This window comes from Charadrius vociferus, unplaced genomic scaffold (genome assembly GCF_000708025.1).
Source record: "Charadrius vociferus isolate BGI_N301 unplaced genomic scaffold, ASM70802v2 scaffold472, whole genome shotgun sequence".
NCBI lineage: Eukaryota > Metazoa > Chordata > Aves > Charadriiformes > Charadriidae > Charadrius > Charadrius vociferus.
The window spans coordinates 3,217,067-3,231,048 of record NW_009647735.1 but is presented as its reverse complement, the minus strand read 5'-3'; positions in this window follow the sequence as shown (position 1 = coordinate 3,231,048).

The following is a 13,982-nucleotide window of genomic DNA, read 5'->3' as shown; positions in this document are numbered from 1 at the left end:
CAGCAATCTCAAATTTTTAACCGTGGTGTGTTGTTTTTTTTTTCTGGAAATTGTGCCTCAGTAGTACAGTGGGGCAAAGCCCAGAAAGACATATTTAAATCTCTTTCAAATGCCCTAATTCTGTTTAGATATGAACATTTTTTCCAAGCTCCACCAAAATACCTTATTTCAAAGTCCTCATGTTGACTGTACTTATGTTGTTTCAGTATCAACTTAAGTGAGTGGCAAAATATTCATTAACCTTGGGGTGATGACCAGTCGCTTTCGGTGGCAGTAGGCCCTACCACGTGACGTATGCCCACTTGCAACTAAGCACTGTTATTTACATTCTGAATAGTAGGATTGCAACTGATTAGTTGTCAAAGTGAATGCAAGTAAAAATACAAACACAGCATAATCACCGAGTATTTCACTATCAGAAAAAAATGGGATCTTTGCAATGAATTAATTCTTCAGCCTTTGACTTACACTTTTTTGCAATTATTTCAGTCTCTGCTGAAATGCACCCATGCAGCACAGTAGTTTTAGGCAGGAAGTGAAGAAGAAAACTTTTTCCAATTGAAGCTGCAGGACCAATTTTGATAGTAATTATCTGAGGTTGGGTCAGCTCACTGGATGTTATTATCTCCTGCCAAACTAAAAATGAAATTTATGAAAAATGAAACCTGTAATGATTCTAAGCGGCTAGACTGTAGTAATGGAAGTCGTCCAGAAATACAGATCTTCCTGCTGCAGAAGCTATCATTTGGTGGCATTTCTTGTGAGTTGCTCTGAGGGGAAGAATTGCAGTTAAAGATATAATAATACCATGTGAATATAAGTTCCCAGCACTGTTGGCTCTCATCCTATTAGGAATCCTGAATGTATCCCATCACCATGTAGGCTGCAGGTGTCGGACAGGGTAGGGGAAAGGAGAAGCGGGGCAGACCATTGGTCACTAAGCAATGCAATTGCAGACATAGGTGCCTCAGTTCTTTGAAAGCTCATGGTTGTTTGTGGTACTATACCTATAACTGACTATATTGCTTTGTTTGTTTTAAACATCCTTTTAAATTAATTACAAGCTTAATGGATTAGACTTGAAAATGCTTTCCACTATCATGCCTATTGAAAACTCATGTTCAGGCTCTTCATTCTTGCATTAGTCTCTTCAGGAATCCCATCTTTTTTCTTGATATGTGGTGTTCTGTCTGAGACTTATCAGCTAGCAGAAAAAGGGGATTGCTCCACATTATGTATAGACATACTATTGTTTATGTCCAGTCTGACTTCTTGCCTTTTTGAACCGATTGTGCATAACATAACATCCAGTTTTGGCTCTGAAGAACTGTGGTTGCTCCTGTAGTCTATATTTTTCAACTACATATTCATGCGTACATGTAAACCTCTGCATTTGTCCTCTTTGGTCTCAGATATGTTTTAGATACTTAGACTCTAGTTGAGTCCCTTTCAAACGTTCCTTCTTGAGATAAACAGTCTGAGCTTTTAAATCTTTTGCTCAGGCTGATTTCCCAGTTCTTTAATCATTGTTACGGCTCTCTGCTAATCCTTGTCAATTCCAGTGGTCCTGAGGTGAAAGCCATTGTGATTTCCTACACCTTTCCTACACACTACAAGTTCAGGAACTTGTGACCAGTGAAAAGATATTGTATTTCAACATCCCTGCAATCTCAGTCTCATGGAATAGCCCCAAGCCAGGAGTAGACAGTGTAAATAGAGAAATCTTTGGACCACTTTTATTTGTGGTGGAAATTGGCCCATCCTCCAATAGATGTGAACCTAGTCTTTCGAGCAACTCCTGATTTTTGTGACAAGCATAATTCAATAAAACCATATAGTATCCTCAAATTATTCTAAACAAAGTTCTCATAAATTTTATTCGGAAAAGCTTCAGGATTTAGCTCTGTGTAATATAACTATCGAATGATACAGTGTGTGTTTCAACATAAAGCAGAAATGTCTCACAAACACCAATACCTACGAATCAGAGGAAGTCTTTGTTCACACCAATACCTACGAATCAGAGGAAGTCTTTGTTCATTGAATTCTCAGAGGTCTTGGCACACCTTGACTTATGTCTCGTATCGAGCTCTTTCATGTATCTGATTTAGAAACTGCAGTAGATCAGAATTGAGGAAAGCACATCCAGCTTTCATCACTGACTTGTCAATATAAGGAGAAGTGACATGACAATAACACGTCCCAGCATGTTTGTTAGGGATTCCTCACCCATGAAATTTATAATCCTTTCAAACACAGAAGCTGTACGATTTTAAAGGAGCTTTGTAGGGCTCGTGAAAATTAAATGCAGAAAATACTGAGTGAGTGGAAAATGAAGTAGCCTCCATATCAGTTAGTGATTTGTTTTAATTGCAAGAAAATGTTTTAGCTGAAGAATACATTACTTTCGTGTGTATTCAGCCCTTTTGAGCAATTGTGTGCAAAGTTTTGGTCTAAACTTGTTTATTTGAATGAGTGTCTCCCTATATTCACTTATAGAGGATTACCAATAGTATTAACTTTAATAGCTGTACTTCTTGTTAAATTGGTGATTTACATTAAAACAATTTTTTTTTTAAAACAGGTTACTGTGTTGGTTATTACAGTTCACCAACAGAAACAATACAATTCATTTAATATCACTGTTTATTTCTGCTGTCGGCAATATGGAAGTTCATATGACATCTTAGCAGATACTTATATACATTTGTAGTAATGTCATTTTGTGTTTGTATACAGATTAACATGTTTCCTGGAACAGTAATAAGTCAAAAAAATATTTATTATTTATACTTTCATATTTATAAAAGCAGTGAATTTGGCATATCCGTGGCAAAATACAACTACATTTGTTTAATTTAAATATATCTGTTTCATTTAGCACAGACAACTTTAGTGAGATAAAATGGTGACCTGAGTTTTAGATGACTTGTTGCTATTACAATTAAAGTCCTCACGTTGGTCCTTGAATCTTATTTCTCAATGCATCCCTGGGACGCTGCTCCAGCAGATCCCTCCATGACCCAGAGAAGCAATAATGAATGCAGTGACTCTTTCAAGTGGCCACTTGAAGGGGGAGAGTTAAGGTTGCTTCAGTTTTTATCCTGACAACACATCTCCTAACTTTTCAGACATATAAATCTGAAGTGCTCTAATTCTTCAATCCTTGTTTTTCAGATGTTTGAGTGTCAGTGAACTTCACTTTCTAGAAGCACAGAACACGCTCAATAACCTTAGCTATGTGCATGATAGGTTTCATCATCCAGTGATAAGAAAACCTTTTCCTGCATTAGTTCTCATGTCACTGTTCTACTGTTACAGTAAACTTGCTTTCAGTGACTGCCTGAAAGGTGCTGGTTTTGACTTTGCTGGTTATTGCCATAGGAGCGTGGCCCACAAATACCCAGGTATGGCAGTAGATTAAGGTAGAGCTTTCCAAGAGCAACAGTGAATCATTTAGATGATTCACCATCTGCTGCCAATCACCTTTTTTTTCTATAGCATTTTATAGTACTCAGATTAGTTCTTTTGCCCAGTTCTGAAATACTCTCAAGACAGATTTATTTATTCAAAATGTATGTGTGCAAGTTTCTTAAATTACGTGATGGGCTGGAGGTGCACCAACATAATCTTATCAGCATTCAGTATCACTGCCTTTAGAAAAAAATAAGCAAATGCATGATAATAAGATGCGATAAAAATTCTATCAGAAGAATAAAATATTTTTGTGATTGTTTTATTCATTTTCTTTCTCACACAATTCCCTCTCCTAAAATACGCTGTCTTAAGCAGCCACTTTTTTGGCATATGTTCCAAAATATATAAAACCTGGCACACATGAGTGGAGGATTTTTAAATTACTAGTGAGGACTGGATATACTTTCACTTTAATCTGAATTGGAAATAGCTCAAGTAAAGAATAACAATGTTGTCTGCAGAGACAGTGATGTAAATAGAAAGACAGTTCAGAATGTAGTCTTTTATTTTTACTTGTTATTCATAACTGATAAGGAACTGTAAATAACTTCACAAGGGATGGTGCTGATTAGAATTAAAAGGGAAAAAATATGGAAGTTATAGAAAATTGGAAAAGTTCTGAAGTTCCCCATTTACCCATTTTGTTTACCTTTTCTTCTTTTCAAGAAAAGAATTAGAGTTAAAATTTCAGTAAAAAAGTTCTTTCTTTCCTAAGTTGGCACTTTTTCCCCATATTTTTTCTGTCATTTCATTCTAGCATTTCAGCATGTGATCTGACCTCTAAGTGTCGTAGTTGGATCTCACTATTTTGAGAGCAATGTTTGAAAATTAATTTCTGAATTTGAAAAATTTATTTTTCATCTCATTTCCTAAAGTTACAAAAGAAGAAATTTTGGAGTTGGCTATTAATTGCCTCAACGACGGGATTGTCTTACCTCAGTGTGTTTTGATAGAGGAGACATCCAGTGAGCTTTGCTCTACGCGTGTAGTTCAGCTCCTTTGGCAGGTCATTTTCTATGTATCCTATTTTCCTCTATTCTGACATGTTGCTACATGCTTTCTCACCAGATTTTTTGGGAGGAGAGCTAACAAGAGATGTCAGAATGAAAGAGCTGGGTGTGCTTGACAAGTAGATAGATATTGAACAGTTTGCTCGCTGACTCCTGTAACTGCAGCTTTGTAAATGTGAAGACTTGCAGCATTTGGGTGGGGGCGAGGGGTCATAGGTGGTTTCATAAAGCTGTGGAAGACCTTTACAGGGGAGAGCATCTTAATTATACTATATGTTATGTTTTTATTGAATACTAACTAGAGACCACTACAAAGGATGAGCTGATATTTATCGGGTATATATTAACTGTAAACTACTTTTGCAATTCTTTATGCTTCCTCTTACAGCCTGTTTTCTGTCAGCAGACCATGAAAAAACTTGTATGTGCTGTTTAAACTTCATGAGATTCCTCTGAGGTAGATAAAACATGGAACATCTCTCTTGAATACAAATACATTAGAAGGTATGCGTCCTGTATTTTCTGAATCACAGCTTTTACTTTTTACAAAAAACTCAGTGTATGTTTTTAGTCAGAGTTAGGGTTCCTGCTTAGGTAATAAAATTGCAGCATGTATCCATGTATTAGGTGCTTAAATTCCTTTCAAAACTTAACATGCTTATGTTGTTTAGATACTTTGATACTGTTTTTATATGTGTACGCATGCACGTTTACACATGTAAATATACTGTTTTGGTGTTATTCACAATGCTTATTTTGGCTCATTTGGGCATCTAGCAAAGGTACAGTACAGAGCACCTAATTTATAGTTTTAAGCTTAAATTGTCTGCAATAAACAGAGAGGGATAGGTGCATAGAATATGATTGAGGCTACAACTAAACTCCTAAGTTGTTGAATTTATTGCTGTGCTCTTGGATGCTTGTTCTGATCGCTGAGATTGAGTGTTCGGCCAGGCCACACCATGGTTCCATTCCAGCTCATGTGCACAGAATACCTTCCGTGTAAAATGACAAGTAAATACAGTTTCCATCTATGTTTGGCCTTAGCATGCAGAGGAGTCCCGCATTCTACAATGTGGGAACTGAGTCCCACATTCTATAATTTAGACATAGTTTCCAAAATAAAATACATTATTTGATACTATGCATACTTCTTCCTTATGTCTTAGAAATTGTCACAGCTGGCCTTCTCCAGAGCAGTTGTTTCCTTGCGTAGTAGAAACTTCAGCTGTAGAAAGTTTGACCTCTTTCTCATTTTCTATCCAGACAAACCAAAATTGTCCTTGCTTTTGTACTAAAGAATATTCCTTAACACCCGCAACTTCAAAAATTGCAGCCGATGTTGATGTAGGGTCCAAAAAAATGTTTCTGTATGTTTTGTATTTCACTGCATTCCTTAAAGCAGTGTAACTGCAGGGTATGGACAAACTATATCAGCCACTCCCTGGCTAGAAGTGTCTGTAAAATGCTTTTATAGTTGGGATCTTTTATTCATCATCTTTTATAGCTTCAACCATGATCCAATTATTGTGATGGAACATTCCTGGCTGTATAAATAACAAAACACATATGGCATCATATAGCTTAGCTGCCTGATATCAGGCAGAAGTAAAGCATCAAAGGAGCATTTTTTTATATGTAAATACCTACTTTGAATTTCCCTGATTATATTCCTGATCATTTTTATGAAACTAATTTGAAAAAAACCCACTAAAATAATGAAGAATAATTCCAAGTACTGTATTAGTTCTCAATCATTCGCATATTCTAATAATACATTAATAAGACATGCATATGTAAATATAATCATAGAAGATCCAGGGAACATTTTTATTTAGTTTTTTTAAGTTTCACTTTATGAACTTGTTGCAAGCACAAAGCTACTTTTTTTGTAGTATGAGCCACAAGTATCAGATTTTGTATACAATTACAATGTTTAGGAATATACACTGTTGTGATCTATCAGAATTTCTGCAGTTAGTGAAGCCCAAATTTGAGCATCCTTAGGTTTGGGTATATTATCTGCTGTGTACTGTATTTGTGATAACTCATGTACCCTTCTTTAAAATAATCAGAAACTTTGAAACCTTCTCAAATCCTGTACTTCTCTTAAAATTTGGGTTAATGTTTTCATAATATTTATATTCTGCATGTCAGTTGTAGGGGTAGCAAACATAACACTGATGACCTACAAACATCCAGAATTTGTCCAGAGTGATCAAATTTTGTCCAGAAACAAATCATTTACCAAATTAACCTTTTAGACATAAGTTAAATGGTCCTCGAACTACTTACAGATGTGGGGTTTTTTATTATTTTTTAAGTGGTGTTTAGCTTGGTTATCTTCCTATGATTCATAGAAAAAAAAAAAAAAAAAAGTTTAAACTTCCGGAGTCCCAATATGGAGAAGACTGCCAAGTGGAGACAGTCGTCATATTCTGCAATTAGAGAGCGATCATGTTCGTTCTCTGAAAGATCTGCATTTTGTATTGTCAGCTTTTTTCAACTGTAACATACATATCTCTTCTCTCTCATTCACTTGAGCTCAGTATAGGATAGAAAAGAGCCAAGAGGAAAAATTAGCTTTATGCCAGCTTTTCAGATCTTTAGTTGGAATTCGTTTCAATGATTATCATAAGATAGAGAAAAAAATGAATATCATCTACATACTGCATAGACCATTCTGATATTAGCTATAGTTTAAAAGTATTCAGAACATACCTTTTTTTTTTTTTTTTTCCCCTGTACAATTTCTTTGATACTTTCCACTTGGGTAAATCTAGAAAAGACAAAGTAGTGATGGTTTGCTGATCTTAAAGAACAGCAGTATTTCTGGAAGGTCATGAGGAGCTCCCAGCATAACAAAGAAGTGATCTTAAGTCTTTTAAATTTGAATATATTGATTTTATATGTACTTACCAAAAAAGAAAGATCCAAAAAGCTGTAACTAGTACTCCATTTGTTATCACAAATGTAATAGAATTTATGGTTAAATATATAATGGCCATATCTCATTTTGCATTAATACACTGGCTTTCATCTGAAAAGAAAAGATCAAATGTGCTAGGCAAAGGATACGCCCTGCCAATAAAGTGAGTCATGCTTCAAGCTCTCAATGTGTGCATCACCTTGAGTATTATAAAAACCAATAAAACTGTCAACAAGTTATGCTTTAGCATCATTCCTGAAAGTTGCATCCCTATTTCTGGAACTGTGCTCTCAGGGATTCCAGTCAGTACCCCAGTGACGTGACATCCCTGGAAATAACATGTCCTGAGGACTGACAGCTGACAACTGTAGGCACCAGAGGTAGTTGATGAATGTATTACGGTTCCAAAATACTGATATATTACACATGCAATGCAAAGTTACTCTAGCTGAAAGTTCCTTATAAGTTCAAGATTCATAAGCTTTTTAAAATAAAGCATAAATTAGCCTGAAACAATATGGAAAATGTATTGTAGGCTAGTAAGTAGTACCTGTTATTTTCTCTTTCACTAATTAAAACCAAAGCCTGACACAAGTATAACATATTATTAATTTTCCAAGAATCTTCCAGTTTAAGAGGGGTACAAATTTTCAGGATTCAAAGGTAACTTCTTCTGCAAATTATCAGAAAATTATTTTATTTTCTGCTCATAGATGATCTCTGTTTAATTCATGCTTATAAGAAGTCTACTTCATATGTGGTGTTTTCTTGCCCTTTCCAAATTCTGTGGTGTAGAAACTGCTCCTGAATTTCAAAAAGTTTTTTAGAATAATCTTTTAATATCAAGTGTAAACGCCATTAGATTAAGCTAGGTGTCTTAATAGCAACTCCCTCCCATGAGTGCTGGAAGTTTTAAAGAGGAAATTAATCTCTTTTTAACTTTACACAAATAATTTAGCAAAAACAATGCAATTGCAAAGAGACTTTAAGTGATAACCACTGACATTTGTGAGATCTAGAGTCTCAATATGTAGACTTTCAATGTCTTCCATGACAGAAATCCTTACGATCATTTTATCTGTAGAAGTCAGACTAGGAAGTAAGGTATTTCAGAAGAAATGCTGGCCACTTTGAGACTCCTCAATAACTGTGCTGATTTGCAGAACTATCCGTATTTTTATAAAGCCTTTTATTTGCCCTGGTTTCAGCTGGGATGGAGTTAATTTTCTTTCAAGTAGCTGCTGTGTTTTGGACTTAGTATGAGAATATTGCTGATAACACATATTGGTTTAGTTGTTGCTAAACCATATTTACATTAGTCAAGGACTTTTTCAGCTTCCCGTAGAAGCTGAGAGGGAGCATAGGCAGGACAAGCTGCCCAAAGGAATATTCCATACCATAGATGTCACGCTCAGTATATAAATGGGGATTGACCGGGGGGCAGGAGTCTGTGAAAGCTGCTTAGAACAGGTTGGGCAATTGACCATTGGGTGGTGAGAGCGACTTGAGTTGTATCACTTTATTTTGTATGTTCTTTTACCATTTTTTTCCCCCCTCTTCAATTACTGTTCTATTAAACAATCTTCGTCTCAACCCATGAGATTTTTATGTTTTTTTCCCCACTCCTTTTCTCCCTCTTCTCCCTACGGTACTGGGGGGGCAGGAGGGCAGTAAGTGAGCACCTGTGTGGTCCTAGTTGCTGGCTGGGGTTAAACCATGATGTTATTACAGACAAGGATATGTAAGAGCATAGCGGATGGTTTCTCCTTGTTATAATTTATCAGGCTAAAAGGGCCAAGCTGATCAGAGTCACTGCAGTTGCAGCAGGGATGCAGTTGGTCTGGAGTGTCTCATAGTGGAGCCGTCAATCATTATCTGCCTTATGAGGGGAAAAAAATGAACAAATACAGATGAAACCAGATTTTGAGCTTCACTTTTTCTATGGCTGAAACATTGTCTAACAAGGTGCCTTGTCTAACAAGATGTTTCAGAACAGCTAAGAAGTACTTAGATATACAGGCCAGTAAAGGGGAGAGGTAGCTATGTTAAATAAGCATGTCTGCTGGATGCTGAGATACATATATATCTGCGTCCTGGTTGCGGCAGGGATGGGGTTAATCTCCCCCGGAGCCGGCAGGGGGCGGGTGTTCCATCCCACGTGACCCGTGCCCGGGCTATAAGAGGCGCTGCCGGGGCGAGGAGAGCAGTCGCCACTCGGGGGTGGGCTGCGGCGGTAGGGTCCGGTCGGTGCGCTTCGCGGCGGTACTGTAACCGCATTTTCATCTTTTCTTTTGCTGTTCTGTTAAATTACATTATTTTAACCCACGAGTTTTGCCCTGACGATTTCTTTTTCCACGGCTGTGGGAGTTGTGCGAGTGGCTGCGTGGTTCTGTGTCGCTGGCTGAGACCAGACCACGACAATCTGTATGTGAAAAATAAGCAGGCTTCTTGAAGCTTTGTAATATAGTATTCTAATTTAGGGAACTAGATTTGTGATGTTTTTGTAATACTTCATCTGTGGTGCTTTCATCCTAAGCTAATTAATTTCTAAACTTTTATTCATAAGCAAATCTAGCTAATAAAATACCTGGCCAAAATAGTCAGATCTTCCAGTAATCTGTTTTTAAACTTCCAACCAGACAGAGAAACCTAAAAGGTTCACTGTTACAGAAAATGTATTAAACCTTCAGTCTATGTAGCACAGTATTACAATAATAGATAGAGGTAGAATATCTGTTTAATGTAGTTTTGTGTCCCAGAAGCTACTATAAGAAAGAGGAGTGTAATTAATATAATTCAAAATTATTTGAAGATTCCACACAATTTTTATGATTTCAAATTAGTCAATGCTGCTCACTGTGCTGTTAGAATGTAAGGGTTCTCCGGATCATCAAATTTGCTGTCTGTTTCCATTGTGTAGTCTAGAATAGTTTTGGTTTTTTTTCCTCGCTGGCATCATGAATATCTAATTTGTCATTTTCTACTATTACAATTTAAGGAGGGTATTAATTTAATTATTATAAGCATCCGGGACTCCAACAATGTCAATAGTTGTGTTGGGATCTGCCTCTTTGTATATTGATGTACCTTTAAAAATAACATTACATTTACACGATACCAGACCAGAAAATTAGGCCACTACCTCTAGTCTGCAGTGTTATGTTTTTATTTTTTGTTAGTATTTCTTGCTCTAGCTATTGCAGAGTATAGCTTTAGGGGATGTGGAGTATATATGTGGATATATCTTTTGAAGAAATGAGAACAAATTTCAGATGCAACCTGTTAATACCTGTTCAACGTGATTTCTGAGAGGCAAAAAGCCTGACTGTGCTTTACACCTTTGACTTGTGAATCAATTAGTTTTATCTAGCTTCAAGTAGTTTCATCATCTTCAACTTCCTATCATATAATGTAATATGATGCAATGAAAAACTAAAAGCCTCAGTTATTAGCAGCTAGTAGATGTTGGCCAAGTTCCATATTTATGTTATTCAAAGTATTCCAATTTTTGTATTTTTAACATAAAAGGGTGAGAAAACACACGATGGAAATTTTCGGGCTCATTAGTCCATCTTTGGCATGATTCAGAAGACTGAAGTCCAATTTAGTCAGGCTCTGGAGTATAACTCAGGAAATACAAAGAGGTGCATTAGTTTTAATTTGTCTGTAATGGTAATGGAGTTGGTATGTTCACAGTTCTCTGTCCATTCATCAATAGAGAACCTCTGCAAACCAGGATCTCTTCTCATTTTTCTTCCACAAAGGTGCTACAACTTCATTTTGGACAAAGTATAATTGATTGCATATGGGCAAGACTTCATGTAAGATTAGTTACATTTTTAATCAAAATGTCACGGGGGTACAAGTGTAACATGTGCAAAGAAGTTCTTTGTGTTAGAGGGATTCATTGCTCAAGAACAGCTGCAAATGCACGGCTTTGTGCTGTACTTTCTTACCCTACAATTATTGAAATACTTACATATAAACATAAGGCCTCTTTATGAAAATGATGGCTGGATCAGTTAAAGGTTTGGAACGCTGAAAATTGAGTTCGGTGCCTAACCTCTGAGTGCTTGACCCTGGAGTGAAAACCCGGTATCCTGTATATTAAGGCTTAAGATACCTGTGTAGTATGTGGGGAGGGTTAGGTTATGTCTAAGCAAATTAAGTTCAATACTTTTAATTCCAGTCACTGGACACTTTATCCCTGAAAGGAGAGGTTAGAATTCAGGAGGTTTTATATATTCCTCTGTGTAGGAATCAGAGTTTGAATCAAGAATGTACACAAAGCCTTTCAAACTTCAAAGGAACATGGTAAAAACATGGATAATATTACATGTCAAGTAGTAGCCTCTCTTGTGTAAGGTCAGTTCCATGAATTGCTCTGTAAAGAGGATAATGTATGTTCAAGAGCTGGCACTAGCATATGCTTTGGTATTAAATTCCCTGTGCCAATGTGCCCCTGCTTCTAAACATGTTCAGATGAGTATAGTCTACTGGCTGATTAACAGCTATTAAATAGATAAAAGATTGACCACCACAGTCAAAGATTTGAACAAATATTTTATTGTTTCTTTTTTTAAAGGTCTCAAATTTTGAGACTTTCATGCATGCCTGTGGATTTATCTTTGTCACAGAGTGAGAATTCCAGGATCGCCTCTGTGCTAGGAAGTGCACTGTTCTTCCACTGATTAGTTAATTATTCACTTGGGTCTTCTCCATCTGAGTACCCTGATATGAATGAATATAAACAAAATAGTTTCCACCAGGTGTCAGCCCCTTAGATTAATGAATAGGAAAATAAATTAAGGTGTTGTTACTGCAGTTTTGGGTTTTTTTTAAAGATGGAGAGAAATATCTCTAGGAATTACATTGTTAAAATGGTATTTAAATAGGCTGGATGTGTAGAGGAGCTTTGCAATTTAGAATGATTACATAAAACTAATGAAACTTGCTTTTTTCAGTCTTCTGTGAAATGGAATAATCAGCACTCTCCTGAACAAACCGTATTATTTTCCCATGTCTTTTCATTCCTGCATTTGAAGTTATGATTCATATATTATGGTGATTCATAACTTAGCCTTATGAAGCAGAGGTTTATTTTTAGTGTGTTACCTTAAATTAGTATGACTAATAAGTGATTTTGAGGTACAGTGATTTCAGTGGTTCTGCATCTACTTGTTAGAATTGAATGTGTTTATATATGACTTACTCTGACACTTTGCCATAGACTTTCCAGGGAGTAGGTGACTGCTGGGTGTTAACCATGATATATTAGAATCTTTAAACTCATGAATTATTAGGCCTAAAATGAAATGTGCTTTACTGCTCAGTTGAGAAACATCTTTGCGTCTGACATCTGTTATGCAGCAGCAGGGGTCACATTCATACTTCACCGTGCACTATATCATCTCGGAGGCCTTGGGCAATGGTTTGGCATTTGGTAGAACTCCTCACTTGCTGTTGGGACATCAGATGGCACCAAAACAGTTTGTCACATAATTTCCAGAAGGGACGAAGCTCTTTGGAGCTATCTGCAATGTGAATGTAAATAGGATTAACTCTCAAAGACAGGAAGATTGAATTAAGCTGGAAGTCTTCAAGATGTGTGATATGAAAGTGTATTTATTTCCTCCTCTTTCCCACAGAGTTTTTCAGGATTTGAAATTCACTATCTCTGGTCAAAGGACAATTTAAATGGTCCTGGATATTTTCCTCCTTGTGTACCTTTGGGACAAGCATGATGGAGCAAGGGTGTGCATATACTCTCTGGGTTTTTTGCAAAGAGGAGATGTTTTCCAGACTAGCCTGATAGGTCACAAAATAAACATTCATATGAAGAACTCCAATTACTGGTAGGAAAACACCACCCCCACCCCCCATTATGCTAGACAAATATTTTGCACTTTCTGTTCTCATTCCCCAAAAATATGAAAGAAGAAAAAAGAGATCAGGAAGGAAACCTGGGGGGGATACCAGAAAATTACCTTAATGCTTGAAATCTTGTTTGAAGACTGTTTGACTTCTGAGTATTGGTATTAAAGAGTAGTTAAAGAAAATTTGACTGTGTCGTCAAGATAAATATATTTTTTGAGATTGTAGCAATTTTTTATGTAGCTTCTTATATATTGTGAAATATTGAATAGGTAGCAAAACTGATATTTAACTTGTAAGTCCCTTAAAATCTTCAGACTCAAAAATTCACCTAAATCTATTCCTAAATTAATTTCAGGCATTGTTCCCTGTCGAGGAGTATCTTTGTGAACAGATAATTGCTGCTCTTGCCCCTCTCCTCTTTGTAAAGTGGATATGATGAGCTTCAATATGATCAATATCTAGAAGCAGAGAAAAATTTCAAGGTTAGGGGATTTTTCTTCTTCTTCGACTAATTCTTTTCCTTAAACTGTTAAAGTGTATGTACGGCTGACATTTTGCTCTAGACTTAGTATCTGTATCTTAAAAAATGTAACAGACACAAAAAGCTCTTGGAACACGAGGTCATGGGCTGTCATTTCCCTTAAAGGGCAGGAGTGTTTTTGTTTTATGAGGATAGTTTTTATCAGGGG